Below are 12,014 nucleotides of genomic sequence, written 5' to 3' on the forward strand. Positions count from 1 at the left end.
TTAAAATATTTTTGCTAAGGATACAACGGGTGTATAAATGAATTCTCCCAACAGCCAGTTAAAGAAAAATTCCACACGTGAAGATGGTTTTCTTGGACATTGACTTAGGTACTTAATTGTTTACTTGTTGTAGTTGCACACAAGTAAAACACGTAGATTTCCTGCAACATTCAAGAGAGTTTGTGAAGAAATCCCTTCAATTTTTAGCAGAGATTATGTTTACATCATCACAATCTGAACCGCGTCCCTGAGTGTGTTTGACCCACCAGCCCTTTGTTTAAGAGCTGCACAGGGACACATTCCCGTTGCTTTTCACAAATCACTGGCATTTGTTTGCAGCATTTCTTCTGTCCTGAGAAGCAAGATTTGTATTTTTTCTTTCAGAAGTTGTATGAATTTCTTGAAGTTCAGAAACAACTTGTTCCAGAAAAGAAATGAACACTTGCTTCAAAGTAAATCAAGACGTATGTGTCTCTTGCTGCGTGTGCTCTTATCTGTCCATCTCTCTCTCCTCTTCTCTCTGGCAGTCTGTCTAGAGTATCTGAAGGGGATGTAACACCACTTGGAAAAGAAGAAACATTCTCAGGAAAAATTCTCAGGAAAATTCTCAGGCAGAATAAAAAATCATTATTCTCTTCTCAGTCAGATTCACAGCTCAGACTCACAATCAGACAGGATCTCTCTATCCTCACAATCCAGAACCAGAAGATATTCAGACAATCAGTGCTGCTACATGAACAATATCAGACAGAACAGCCTGGACTCAAGTCACATCTCCCCCTTTTATCCTTCCTCCCAGCCCTCTTAGAGACATAAAAGAGCTCCTGGTTCTCCTCTCTGTGAACTGGGCTCAGGGGTCACTGATCTGGCAGCTTTCCAGGACTTCTAGCCCTTCAGTATTACTTTCTTTACTGTATGTCAGCCTCCCAAAATGTTTATAAACGTTTTATAACACACATGAGTGTGGAATTATCTAATTATTTATGTATAGTATTTATGTAATAAACACCAGTAGTGACACTATAATCAGTATATTGATTATTTGTAGCCGATGGTCCGATGGTCGTGTCTACAATAGTGACCATTTGACCAGTCTGTAGCTCTGGGCAGTGGGACTCAGATCACACAGAAGACCTGTCTGTGTGTGATTCCACACCAGCCCTGGGATTCAGCTACTCTCACAAATGTCTCACAGACTGTCTTATAAATTTACAATTAGATGAAGTCATGTAACAGTTTTAAAGATAATTTAAATAATCAGACAGCAGTTTTGGCAGTGGATACATCTCCACATGGGGGAAAGGGACAGTAAAATAGTAAGGAAAATACAAAAGAAGAAACTGAAATATATGCGCTCACTGTAAAGTATGAAGAGGTGGTCAGACAAGCAAAACAGCTTTGCGGATAATGTGAAGTGACATTGTTTTGTGTCAATCAGCTCACGGATTCAGCTTCATGTGCCTTAAGCTGTGCATGCCCTCATGAAGACTCTCTTTAAGATGATTGCACCTTTCATTGTCAAATCGCCTTCTTTGCATACAAAAGTTGCACCAATACTAAGAGAAAGGATGAGGAATGGCTTTTATCAAGCGATTGCAGTGTTTGTTTGACTGAGGATCCTTGTGTGCTGAACTGGCCTCTGGAGAAGTGTAGTGCAGTAAAACAGAAGGTTTGTGTCACTCAAGATTGTAACAGAACAGAACAATACAATGACAATACTTTTATGAGAGTAAATATTACTGGTGCATCACAGTTCTTATAATGGTGAAAACAGGAGCAACTTCTCTACATTTTGGACTGAAGTATTTAAAAGGCAAGAAATACTATCATTATGCAATTTAATGCAGTTGAGCTCCTCTAAATGTTGTAGTGTGATGAAACAATGTATAGAATTAGGTGACAATATCGGAATTCATTCAAATGCACAAGATTAATTTTCAGCAACAAACATGCACTCGAAAATATTTTACAAGAAAGAAACCTTAGATTTGCCTAAAACACTGCGACACAGAGGCCAATCTCTACTCCCTCATTATGCCGGCTTACCCGCTCATCTCCAGCGATAGTCAGCTGCCATCACTGACTCAGACATGATGTTCATGTACATATTATACCTTAATATGACACTGCGTTACAATGATTTGATCAAAACAACTGGTGAATTAATAATAATCAAATATTTCTTTCCTTTCTTTTAGTAGATAAAGACCAAAAAAGAAGCATTTATTATTTTCCTCTCCTACCAGCCCTTACAAGTCACCCAGTTTTTAGTTTAGAGCTGGATTAAAGCTCCAGTCTCTTTGAGGGTTGAGTTGGAATCCCACAGCTGCCAAATATCTCCAACTATCTCAGTGTTAAGAAGCAAAAAAACTCACATTTGCTGCAGAAGGAACAGGATAATTCGTGCCATTCAGCCTTATAGCGTGATGTCATTTTCTCATTCTCATTTTTAGATGCTTGTGATCGAATCTATGATCCTTATGAGTGTGGTCACCCTCCATAAAGGTAGCACAGATACAACGTGCCACGTTTTCAGAGAATCACATTAATTACAGGTCAGAAGAAGGCGACAAAGTGTCCGCTAGGCAGTTCAGCGATTTCAATGGTGTTCTCTGTTGTTTAGGTCCAGAATGACACCTGTTACAACCAGGAAACACACAGTGTCAGGCATCAAAAAGACTTCCCAAAACCCTGATCCTCTTCTTGATCCGGTGATGGCATCCAGACATTTCCTGCAACACAGCCAGGATACGGTCTTCAACAACACGAGTGAAAAGCTAATTCCCAACCTTTGCAATCCTTTGCAAAGAAGGACCGCATGTGCTCAGTGTTAAATGCACTGTTCATTATTAATAATAATAATAATCTTTACATTATATAGCGCTTTTAAAGGTGGCTTTTCAAAGCACTTTACAGAATGACAACAATAAAGTTAAAAAAATACACAAGATAAGCAGGATGAGAATACACAGTTAGAGGAGACAATAGATGGTGGTATTAAATACAGTAGGAACAGAGGGGTAAAGAATAGTTCATTAAAGGCTCTTCTAAAGAAGAGGGTTTTGAGTCTGGATTTGAAGGAGTTTAGAGAAGGTGACTGATATCCTTGGGGATAAAGATCCAGAGCTTTGGGGCAAAACAGGAGAAGGCCCTGTCACCCATAGAGTGTAGTCCAGATGGACTGGAGGGCAGATAGGAAAACACAATTAGAAGAGCGAAGGTTGTGAGGTGGGGAGTAGGGCGATAACCCAGACAGGTCCTGAGGTGCCAAGCCATGGAGAGCCTTATAGCTGAACTTGAGGATTTTGAAGTTGACAGGAAGCCAGTGCAAGGACTCCAGGACAGGAGTGATGTGATCACAGTCCAGTGCTAACTTCTTTCTTGTGGCTGCTGGTTCATTTTCAACTGTGGACTCTTAAGAAGTCCTGTATTTGACTTGATCAACACCAATCCCTAGAGGATTTCGAAAGGTTCAATAAAAATGATAGATGACTCTGGTGGGACTCGAACCCACAACCTTTGAATGACTTCATTCTATCGAGGCCTAGAAGTCCAACGCGCTCTCCATTGCGCCACAGAGCCAGCTATATGAAAAAGTGTTTGCCCCCTTCCTGATTTCTTATTTTTTTGCATGTTTGTCACTGAAAGTTTTAGATCATCAAACAAATTGAAATATTAGACAAAGATAACACAAGTAAACACAAAATGCAGTTTTTAATTGAAGGTTTTTATTATTAAGGGAAAAAAAAATCCAAACCTACATGGCCCTGTGTGAAAAAGTGATTGAGATTTATCAGTCTGGAAAAGTTTATAAAGCCATTTCTAAAGACCAAAATTACCCCAAGAGCACAGCGACAACTCATCCAAGAGGTCTCAAAAAACCCCACAACAACATCCAAAGAACTGCAGGCTTTACTTGCCTCAGTTAAGGTCAGTGTTCATGACTCCACCATAAGAAAGAGACTGGGCAAAAATGGCCTGCATGGCAGAATTCCAAGACGAAAAACACTGATGAGCCGGAAAACATCTTGATGACCCCCAAGAATTTTGGGAAAATACTCTGTGGACTGACGAAACAAAAGTTGAACTTTTTGGAAGGTGTGTGTCCCATTACATCTGGCGTAAAAGTAACACAGCATTTCAGAAAAGGAACATCATACCAACAGTAAAATATGGTGGTGGTAGTGTGATGGTCTGGGGCTGTTTTGCTGCTTCAGGACCTGGAAGACTTGCTGTGGTTAATGGAACCATGAATTCTGCTGTCTACCAAAAAATCCTGAAGGAGAATGTCCGGCCATCTGTTCGTGACCTCAAGCTGAAGCGCACTTGGGTTCTGCAGCAGGACAATGATCCAAAGCGGGCAAACTTCTATGCCCGCTTTGATGCTCTGAACACGGGAAATGCTGAGAAGACCCCAAGTGTGCAGGGCGAGTTTATTCCGAAACTCTCATAGCAGGACGTGCAGAAGACTCTGAGCAGGGTGAAAATCCGTAAGGCTGCAGGGCCTGATGGGATACCACCTCACGTCCTGAGGACATGTGCAGCCCAGCTGACCACAGTGTTTACGGACATCTTTAACTCCTCCGTGTCACAGTAAAGTGTCACCCACCTGCTTTAAAAAAAACACTATTGTTCCAACCCCCAAAAAGACAAAAGTGACATGCCTGAATGATTACTGCCCAGTAGCATTAACATCTGTGGTGATGAAATGCCTGGAGAAGCTGGTGTTGTCACACATCAACTCCTCCATCACAGAGTCCCTGGACCCCCTGCAGTTCGCCTACCAGAACAACAGATCAGTGGATGATGCTGTCTCCCTGGCTCTGCATACAGCCTTGGAACACCTGGACACTAAGAACTCGTATGTGAGAATGCTGTTTGTGGACTACAGTTCAGCATTCAATTCCATCATACCCTGTCAACTGGTGACAAAGCTCAGGGGATTAGGTCTGTGCAACTCTGTCTGCAACTGGCTGCTGGACTTTCTTATCGAGAGACCACAGGTGGTGCAGATAGGCAATAAAACATCAACACCACTCACCCTGAGCACTGGAACCCCACAAGGCTGCTGTCTGAGTCCAAGGTTGTACTCCCTATTTACTCACGACTGCACAGCAAGACACAGCAACAACCACATCATTAAGTTTGCCGATGACACCACTATAATAGGACTGATCAGTGATGATGACGAGTCCACTTACAGGGATGAAGTTGTACAGCTGCTTAGGTGGTGTCATAGCAATAACCTGGACTTGAACATAAAGAAAACGAAAGAGATAATAGTGGACTTTCGGAGACACAGGCCATACACTCACAGCCCACTCAGTATTGATAGAACGGAAGTGGAAACAGTCACCAGCTTTAGGTTTTTGGGAATTCACATCTCTAAAGATCTAACCTGGACTGTGAACACTGACTCTATCATGAAGAAGGCTCAGCAGCGCCTTTATTTCTTGAGGTGCCTCAAGCGATGGGGGATGCCAATACATGTGTTGATGAACTTCTAGTGCTGCACCATCGAGAGCATCCTCACCAACGGGATCACTGTGTGGTATGGTAACACCTCTTCGCGAGAAAGAAAGGCACTACAGGGAATGTTCAATATGGCCCAGAAGATCATCGGCTGCGGTCTCAACGAGATTAAACAGCTCTATGAGGACCGCTGCCGTGGTAGAATTCTGGCCATCACAGAGAACAGTCACCACCCCGGGCATGAGCTCTTCACCCCACTGCCCTCAGGCAAGAGATATAAGAGCATGCGGACACTTAACACTAGATTCTTCAATAGCTTCTATCCACAAGCAGTGAGACTGGCGAACAAATTTAGCCATCCCCCTCGGACCACATCTACACCATCACCATCTACCTCTTTATGATTTCTTATTTATTGCACATCTCCAGTCATTGTTTACACGTCTGTATTGTTTACATTCAAACTGTCTACATGTTTACTTGCACATTGTCTATTGTTTGTTTGTACATTGTCTTGATGCACTATTTGCACTTTGTCTTGTTTTTTACACTTGTTTTACAATCGAGAGACTTTCTGTAAGTAAGAATTCCATTGTACCAGTACCGGTTACATATGGCAGTAAAGTTCAAGTTCAAGTTCAAAACACACCAGCAAGTCCACCTCTGAATGGCTTAAGAAAAACAAAATGAAGACTTTGGAGTGGCCTAGTCAAAGTTCTGAACTGAATCCGATTGAGATGTTGTGGCATGACCTTAAAAAAGCGGTTAAGGCTCGAAAACCCTCCAATGTGGCTGAATTACAACAATTCAGCAAAGATGAGTGGGCCAAAATTCCTCCACAGCATTGTAAAAGACTCATTGCCAGTTATCACAAACGCTTGATTGCAGTTGTTGCTTCTAAGGGTGGCCCAACCAGTTATTAACTAACATTAACTAAATGTTGTCCACAACTTCAAACACCTGTGAGAAACGGGCAACTGCAGTGTTACGCCTGCTGGCTCCACAGATAATCCTTTTTTGAAGTTTAAGGAGAGGATTTCTTTGTCAATTCAATTAAACGTTTCAGAAATGCTGAACTATTGATATGTTTCACACGCAGCACGGGCTCTCCTTTGTTTACAAATATTTTTTTTACACCAATTTACTCAACTACGATTTTTGCTGAGCATTTTGTTTGCTTGTTTCCTATTGTATACTGCGCTGATTTCTGTATTGTTCAATTTCCCTGTTGATTTTAATTACTTGTTTTCTAAGACAATCAGACCAGCTGTTCTGACCTTACCTTGCACTGGAGCCACTCTTTTCTTTCCAAAGGTGTGGAGAGAGATACTACTGCAGGTAACACCCCATGAGAAACATCATGAGTTTCTGGAAAAGCTCTCTACCTGCCCTCTTCCCACACCGACGTGTGTGAGCAGGGATTTAAAGGGACTTTCTGAAGTGTAGAAACATTTTATCGTTACATACTTTTTCTGTGCAGTTAGTTCTCCTTCAACTCCGCCCGACAACAGAGGTCGTTTTTAATACATGAGTAAAGGCACACTGCACATCTGCAAAACATCACGTACAGGTTTAGGGAGAGCGACATCAGTGATTGGAAGGTACAGATGCAGCCATTCAAAGTGCGCGGTACAGACATGTACCGGAGGTAATTGGCTACGGCGTCACGCATTGTGACGCGCGATGACGCAAAATACCGCGGTACGTGATTGGTTGACCGACAGGGGCACTCGTGGTCCATTGGTCTGTCGTAGAAAGATTTACAGTAAATGTCTTTACTGTGCCCGTTTTAGCATTGAATATTCATATGGAATTTTACCACTGAAGGGAAATCTTAGTACCTGAGCATAAAAAGAATAGGAGCATACTGTAACGCGTGTGAAGGCCAAAAACGATATTAATTTTGGAACATAAACATACAGTATATGGCTGGTCTCTGTACTTTAAATAAAAAATACACACCAGTATTCCATTTCTCCCTAAACATTTTAAGCTTCGAAGTCTTTAACTAATGTGATACGGGAGTCAACAAGCATACTTTTAGAATTTGATTAAAAGGGAATATAATATGGAATCGCGTATCTAAAGAAATTAATAACGATATAATTATATTCATGTACCGCAACACAAGAATAGTACATGCTGTACATTGTCTGTTGATAATGTTTCTGTAGTGCTTTTTCAGCGCTCTACACGTGACCTTGCCGGTGGCACTGTGGGTTAGGCTCCTGACTCCTACCTCACACGCTGTGTGTTTGAATCCTGCTGGAGTCATGACTTTTTTTTCAACAAACATTTCTTTGAAAAAATAAAACATTTCCCTGGGTCAGAGATTAAATAAAACCTCACTCGCACCAAACAAATTTATATTTCTAAATATCACAACATGATCGAATTTAAGTCATTTTAATAACAATGAATCACCTATGTGTCACCTATGTGTTACAATATAAACATTTATATTGATTTAAATCGCGTTTTGATTTAAATCGCAAACACAGGTTTAAATATATGTGTTTTTTGATTCACAATCAGACAAATGCAACATAAATTGATATCTTTGTCTTCTAAGTATCTTAATAAACTTTCAGCATAGCATTCTCCCCGTTTAGATTTATTTTTCTTGGGATCCTGGGATCAAACATGGAAAGATTAGATTGTAATCATTTTTATTTTTTAAATACATTTTAGAAAAGTTTAATCTATACTAAAAAGTTGTACACCACCTGCTATAAAGATACATATTGTAATACTTTCGGGTTCTGATAGGACAGACACGAGAACTCAGACTTGCGGAGTTAAAGCAAGTTAAAGCCTTGATTTTATATATCACCTTTAAAAGTGGCATCTCAAAGCAAAGTAAATACCCAACACTGATTGTACCAATCTGTCATGCTAATAAAGCACCTTGAATTGAGAGAGAGAGAGAAGGGGAGGGCGAGCAAGCGAGAGAGCACAGCCAGGACAGACAGGCAAATAAGATACACTCCACAGACATTCACAACAGCGACATATCATAAAACGTTTGCACATATAGTTAAATTATTTTTTGTTTTTCAGGAAGTTAAAAAAAAAACACTTGAATTACTTATCCAGTCTCTCGAAATAAAATTATTTTTCAAGCAATGCAACTGACGTCGGGCAATGTGTTTTTTTTGGGGTCAATCCAACATTGACAGTCACATCTTAAATCTTGTCAGTCAGCTCTTTTTTCTCTATTTGAATTGTGGCAATTCAAACAACCTGGGATAACAAGTGGTCTCAAAGTCACAGAGCTCACAGAGCTTTCCCAACAGATGACAAATCCCTTAGTCCTTCCTTAATCTTCCTGAAATTGTCAGATTGAGTGAACAAAAGCATTTTATTAAAAATTTAATAAAAATTATTTTTTTAATTGCGTATCTAAGGAAATAGCAGTATAACCTTGTTCATGCAGTGGCATGTTACATTATTAATTTGGGTGTCTCCTCTTGCCAGAAAGCTCTAAATTGCATTTTGAGTGCGGTTTTTGACTTTTTTTAAATTGCAACCCATAAATAAAGCTGATACTGTTTAGACTTTTAATTATTTTAAACTGTATTACAGCAGCACAATGCAACGTAAATTGCAAAAATACACTTGGAATCTGTCCAAGCCCTGCTTTGTCAGGCATTTTCTTTTACTATAACGGACATAAAAACTCCCTTGCTTTTAACAGAGCGTTTCATAATTTCTAACTACGAAAATTATTTAAACTGCTACACTTATCATTCAACCAGAGCTCGAAATATCACAAGGATCCTCAAGAGCACAGCAAAGACTGTATTAAAAGTATACTAGTGACAAACTAGTATACTTTAGATCTTTTTTTCTGATACAGGGAAAATCTGATCATGTTTCTCTCTAACAATAAAAAAAACATTATTTTACATATCACCTTTATGTGATATCACCTTAAGGACAGCACATACAAGTGTTAATTGCACAATGGACCGCGCAAATCAATTTAAAATAGTCTTCTTTAGGTGTGAGGGCAGGAGTGGATCGCAGAAGGCATAATCAGCAAATTAGGAAAACAAAGAACAGGACAGGTGAGACGTGTTTCCAGAGAGCAAGTGATCAGAAAAAGGAACAGCTGTTACGCCCAGGTTTTACGCTCTCTCTGCTGAATGAACAAAAGCATTTTATTAAAAACGCATTTAAGTTTGTCTGGGTATTTACTATGTAATCTGTGGTTTCCATCTACTGTATTGCTTTGAGATGCCACTTTTAAAGGTGATTTGTAAAATAAAGTTTTTTATTATTGTTATAGAGAAACATGATCAGATTTTCCCTGGTTCAGAAAAAAGATGATTAAAATCTGTAATCTTTCCACTTGTATGTCATCGGAAAATACAAGAAGTTTCTGCTTTGTGTAAGGATGGTATCAAAACGTAATCTAACTGGTGAGAAAGCTGTGCTGCTCAAAGCGCTTGACAGGATAAAAACAATAACAACAATAGTGTTAGGCTGGGCAAACGATTTTTTTATAGAAATACAAAATGAGATATAATGATGTGTTCCGGCTAAGACATTAACAAGTACAACCCCCCTCTCTGCGGGAGTGCTGGCTGTGACGAATTAAACCGGTTTCACAGGTATTTTCAAAGTAGAAGGGGGCAAGTTTCCAGCGAAAGACACCTCTCCCCTCCAAAAGTACCGATTCCTGGAATCTGGCTGGCTGACATCCTTCTGAAGTGGTTCCATAATATCTGGTATACGGAAAAGAAAGCGTTGATAAAAAAGCCTGGATTCTCATGTATCTGATACAAGTATCTTTTAATACAGTCTTTGCTGTGCTCTTGAGGATCCTTGTGATATTTTGAGCTCTGGTTGAATGATAAGTGTCGCAGTTTAAATAATTTTCGTAGTTAGAAATTATGAAACGCTCTGTTAAAAGCAAGGGAGTTTTTATGTCCGTTGCAGTTAAAGAGAATGCCTGACAAAGTAGGGCTTGGACAGATTCCAAGTGCTTGTACAAATGTGCTAAAGAAATTATACTTTGAGTTTACAGCTTGTCCAAAGTCATTCATTATTAATACTATTAGTAATATCTTCAGTAAAGGCTTTGATGCATAAATATTTCTGATAAAGGTAGGTTGTGTACTTTTGTCCAACTGAGCAATCTTGCTTTCATAAAATATACCAGCTTTTTAATGACTGATGATTAACATGCTGTAATACACAGTTTAAATTTAAAAGCTCAAAATTTATACCGCGAAATACCCCACCCATTTTGAGTGGCTGCATCTGTAGGAAGTTTCGGGTCACTTTTTTTGTTATAGATTCAAGCAACCCTAAATACCTTTTCAAGAAACATTTCAGAATCCATGTCACATCCAGTACGATTGCTACACAGGTCTACAGAATACAATCAGAATACTGTTATTCTGAATACAATCAGAATACTATATAAAACACACCACCCAAAACATTTCTAAAACAGGAATTACATGTTTAGGAATGCGCCCTCCTTTATACATTAAATAAAAGGTCTGAAGCCTGCTCCAAAGAAGAACTATATTCAGAGCTGACAAAGAAGTGATAGGAAACATCTCGGAAAACGAAGGTGCTGTCGTTTTCAAGCATCGGACACCAAGAGCTGAACCCGGCGTTCTCTGATAAAAGTAAGGTGTTGGGAGTGTGGCTGGGTGGTCTAAGGTGCTGGGTTTGTGCTCCAATTTCTTCGCAGGGGTAGGTTTTAATTTCACTGCTGCTAAGTGTTTGTGGGTTAAGACCATCCTTCTATTGCAAGTTCAATGGGTAAAAACTTTGCTTGACAGTCTGTTGAGAGACTGAACTAGGTGTTTCAAGATAGTCTTTGTTAGCTTAACATCAAGGCAGAAAAAAGCCTCATTTTGTCTTCCCAACAGCAATGCTCTTTGGTCCCTTCAGCGGGGAACAACATCTGCCGTGATCACTTTTCAGAGTCAGTGCGAATCGTAGTGTGCCATAGTTGTTTTTATAATTGGTTTTGTTGGCATGCTGCATTTGTCTGTGAAACTTTAAAGCTGTGTTTTTTCACGCCGAATCGTTGGCAGGAGCAAAGCTTATTCAACCTTTGCACTCAGCGCTCAATCAGAAATACAGTATGTATTACTATTAGTGGCACTGAGGTCACTATGGTGCAATTGAGTGATGTAAGACCAATGGCATAATGGATAACGCGTCTGACTTCAGATCAGGAAATTGTATGTTTGACTCCTGCCTGGCTTTTGTTGCGTTAAAATGATTTACCTTCCTTTATATAAATTAACTGCACCTGAAAGCTATAGAAAACACTTTGGGTAAATTGTCATTTTCGCATGAGGCTGCAGACAACTTAACACTGCTGTCTGGAGATCAGCTCCTTCTCTGAGCTCTATTGGAATGAAATCCCATGGGTAGCAAAGTTGGAGAGCAGCTCAACTTGTGCTCAGTACGGTGCTGAGGGTTCAGTACTGGTGTCGTTCTAATTAGCACGAACTGCACAGGCTCTGAATCAGACCATTTCAATTAGTTTGGTCAGTGTAGGACACTTAATG

The 12,014-nt window shown here is 39.9% G+C and overlaps 1 non-coding gene across 1 annotated transcript; it reads right to left on the bottom strand.

Moving 5' to 3' along the window:
• Positions 1-3,489: 3,489 nt before the first annotated feature.
• Positions 3,490-3,582, bottom strand: trnar-ucu (transfer RNA arginine (anticodon UCU)). Its single transcript has 2 exons — positions 3,546-3,582; positions 3,490-3,525 (listed from the first exon to the last, which is right to left on the bottom strand). It is a non-coding gene; the product is annotated as a tRNA-Arg (tRNA).
• Between the last annotated feature and the right edge of the window lie 8,432 nt (positions 3,583-12,014).

The sequence above is a fragment of the Lepisosteus oculatus genome, chromosome 14 (assembly GCF_040954835.1).
Source record: "Lepisosteus oculatus isolate fLepOcu1 chromosome 14, fLepOcu1.hap2, whole genome shotgun sequence".
Taxonomy (NCBI): domain Eukaryota; kingdom Metazoa; phylum Chordata; class Actinopteri; order Semionotiformes; family Lepisosteidae; genus Lepisosteus; species Lepisosteus oculatus.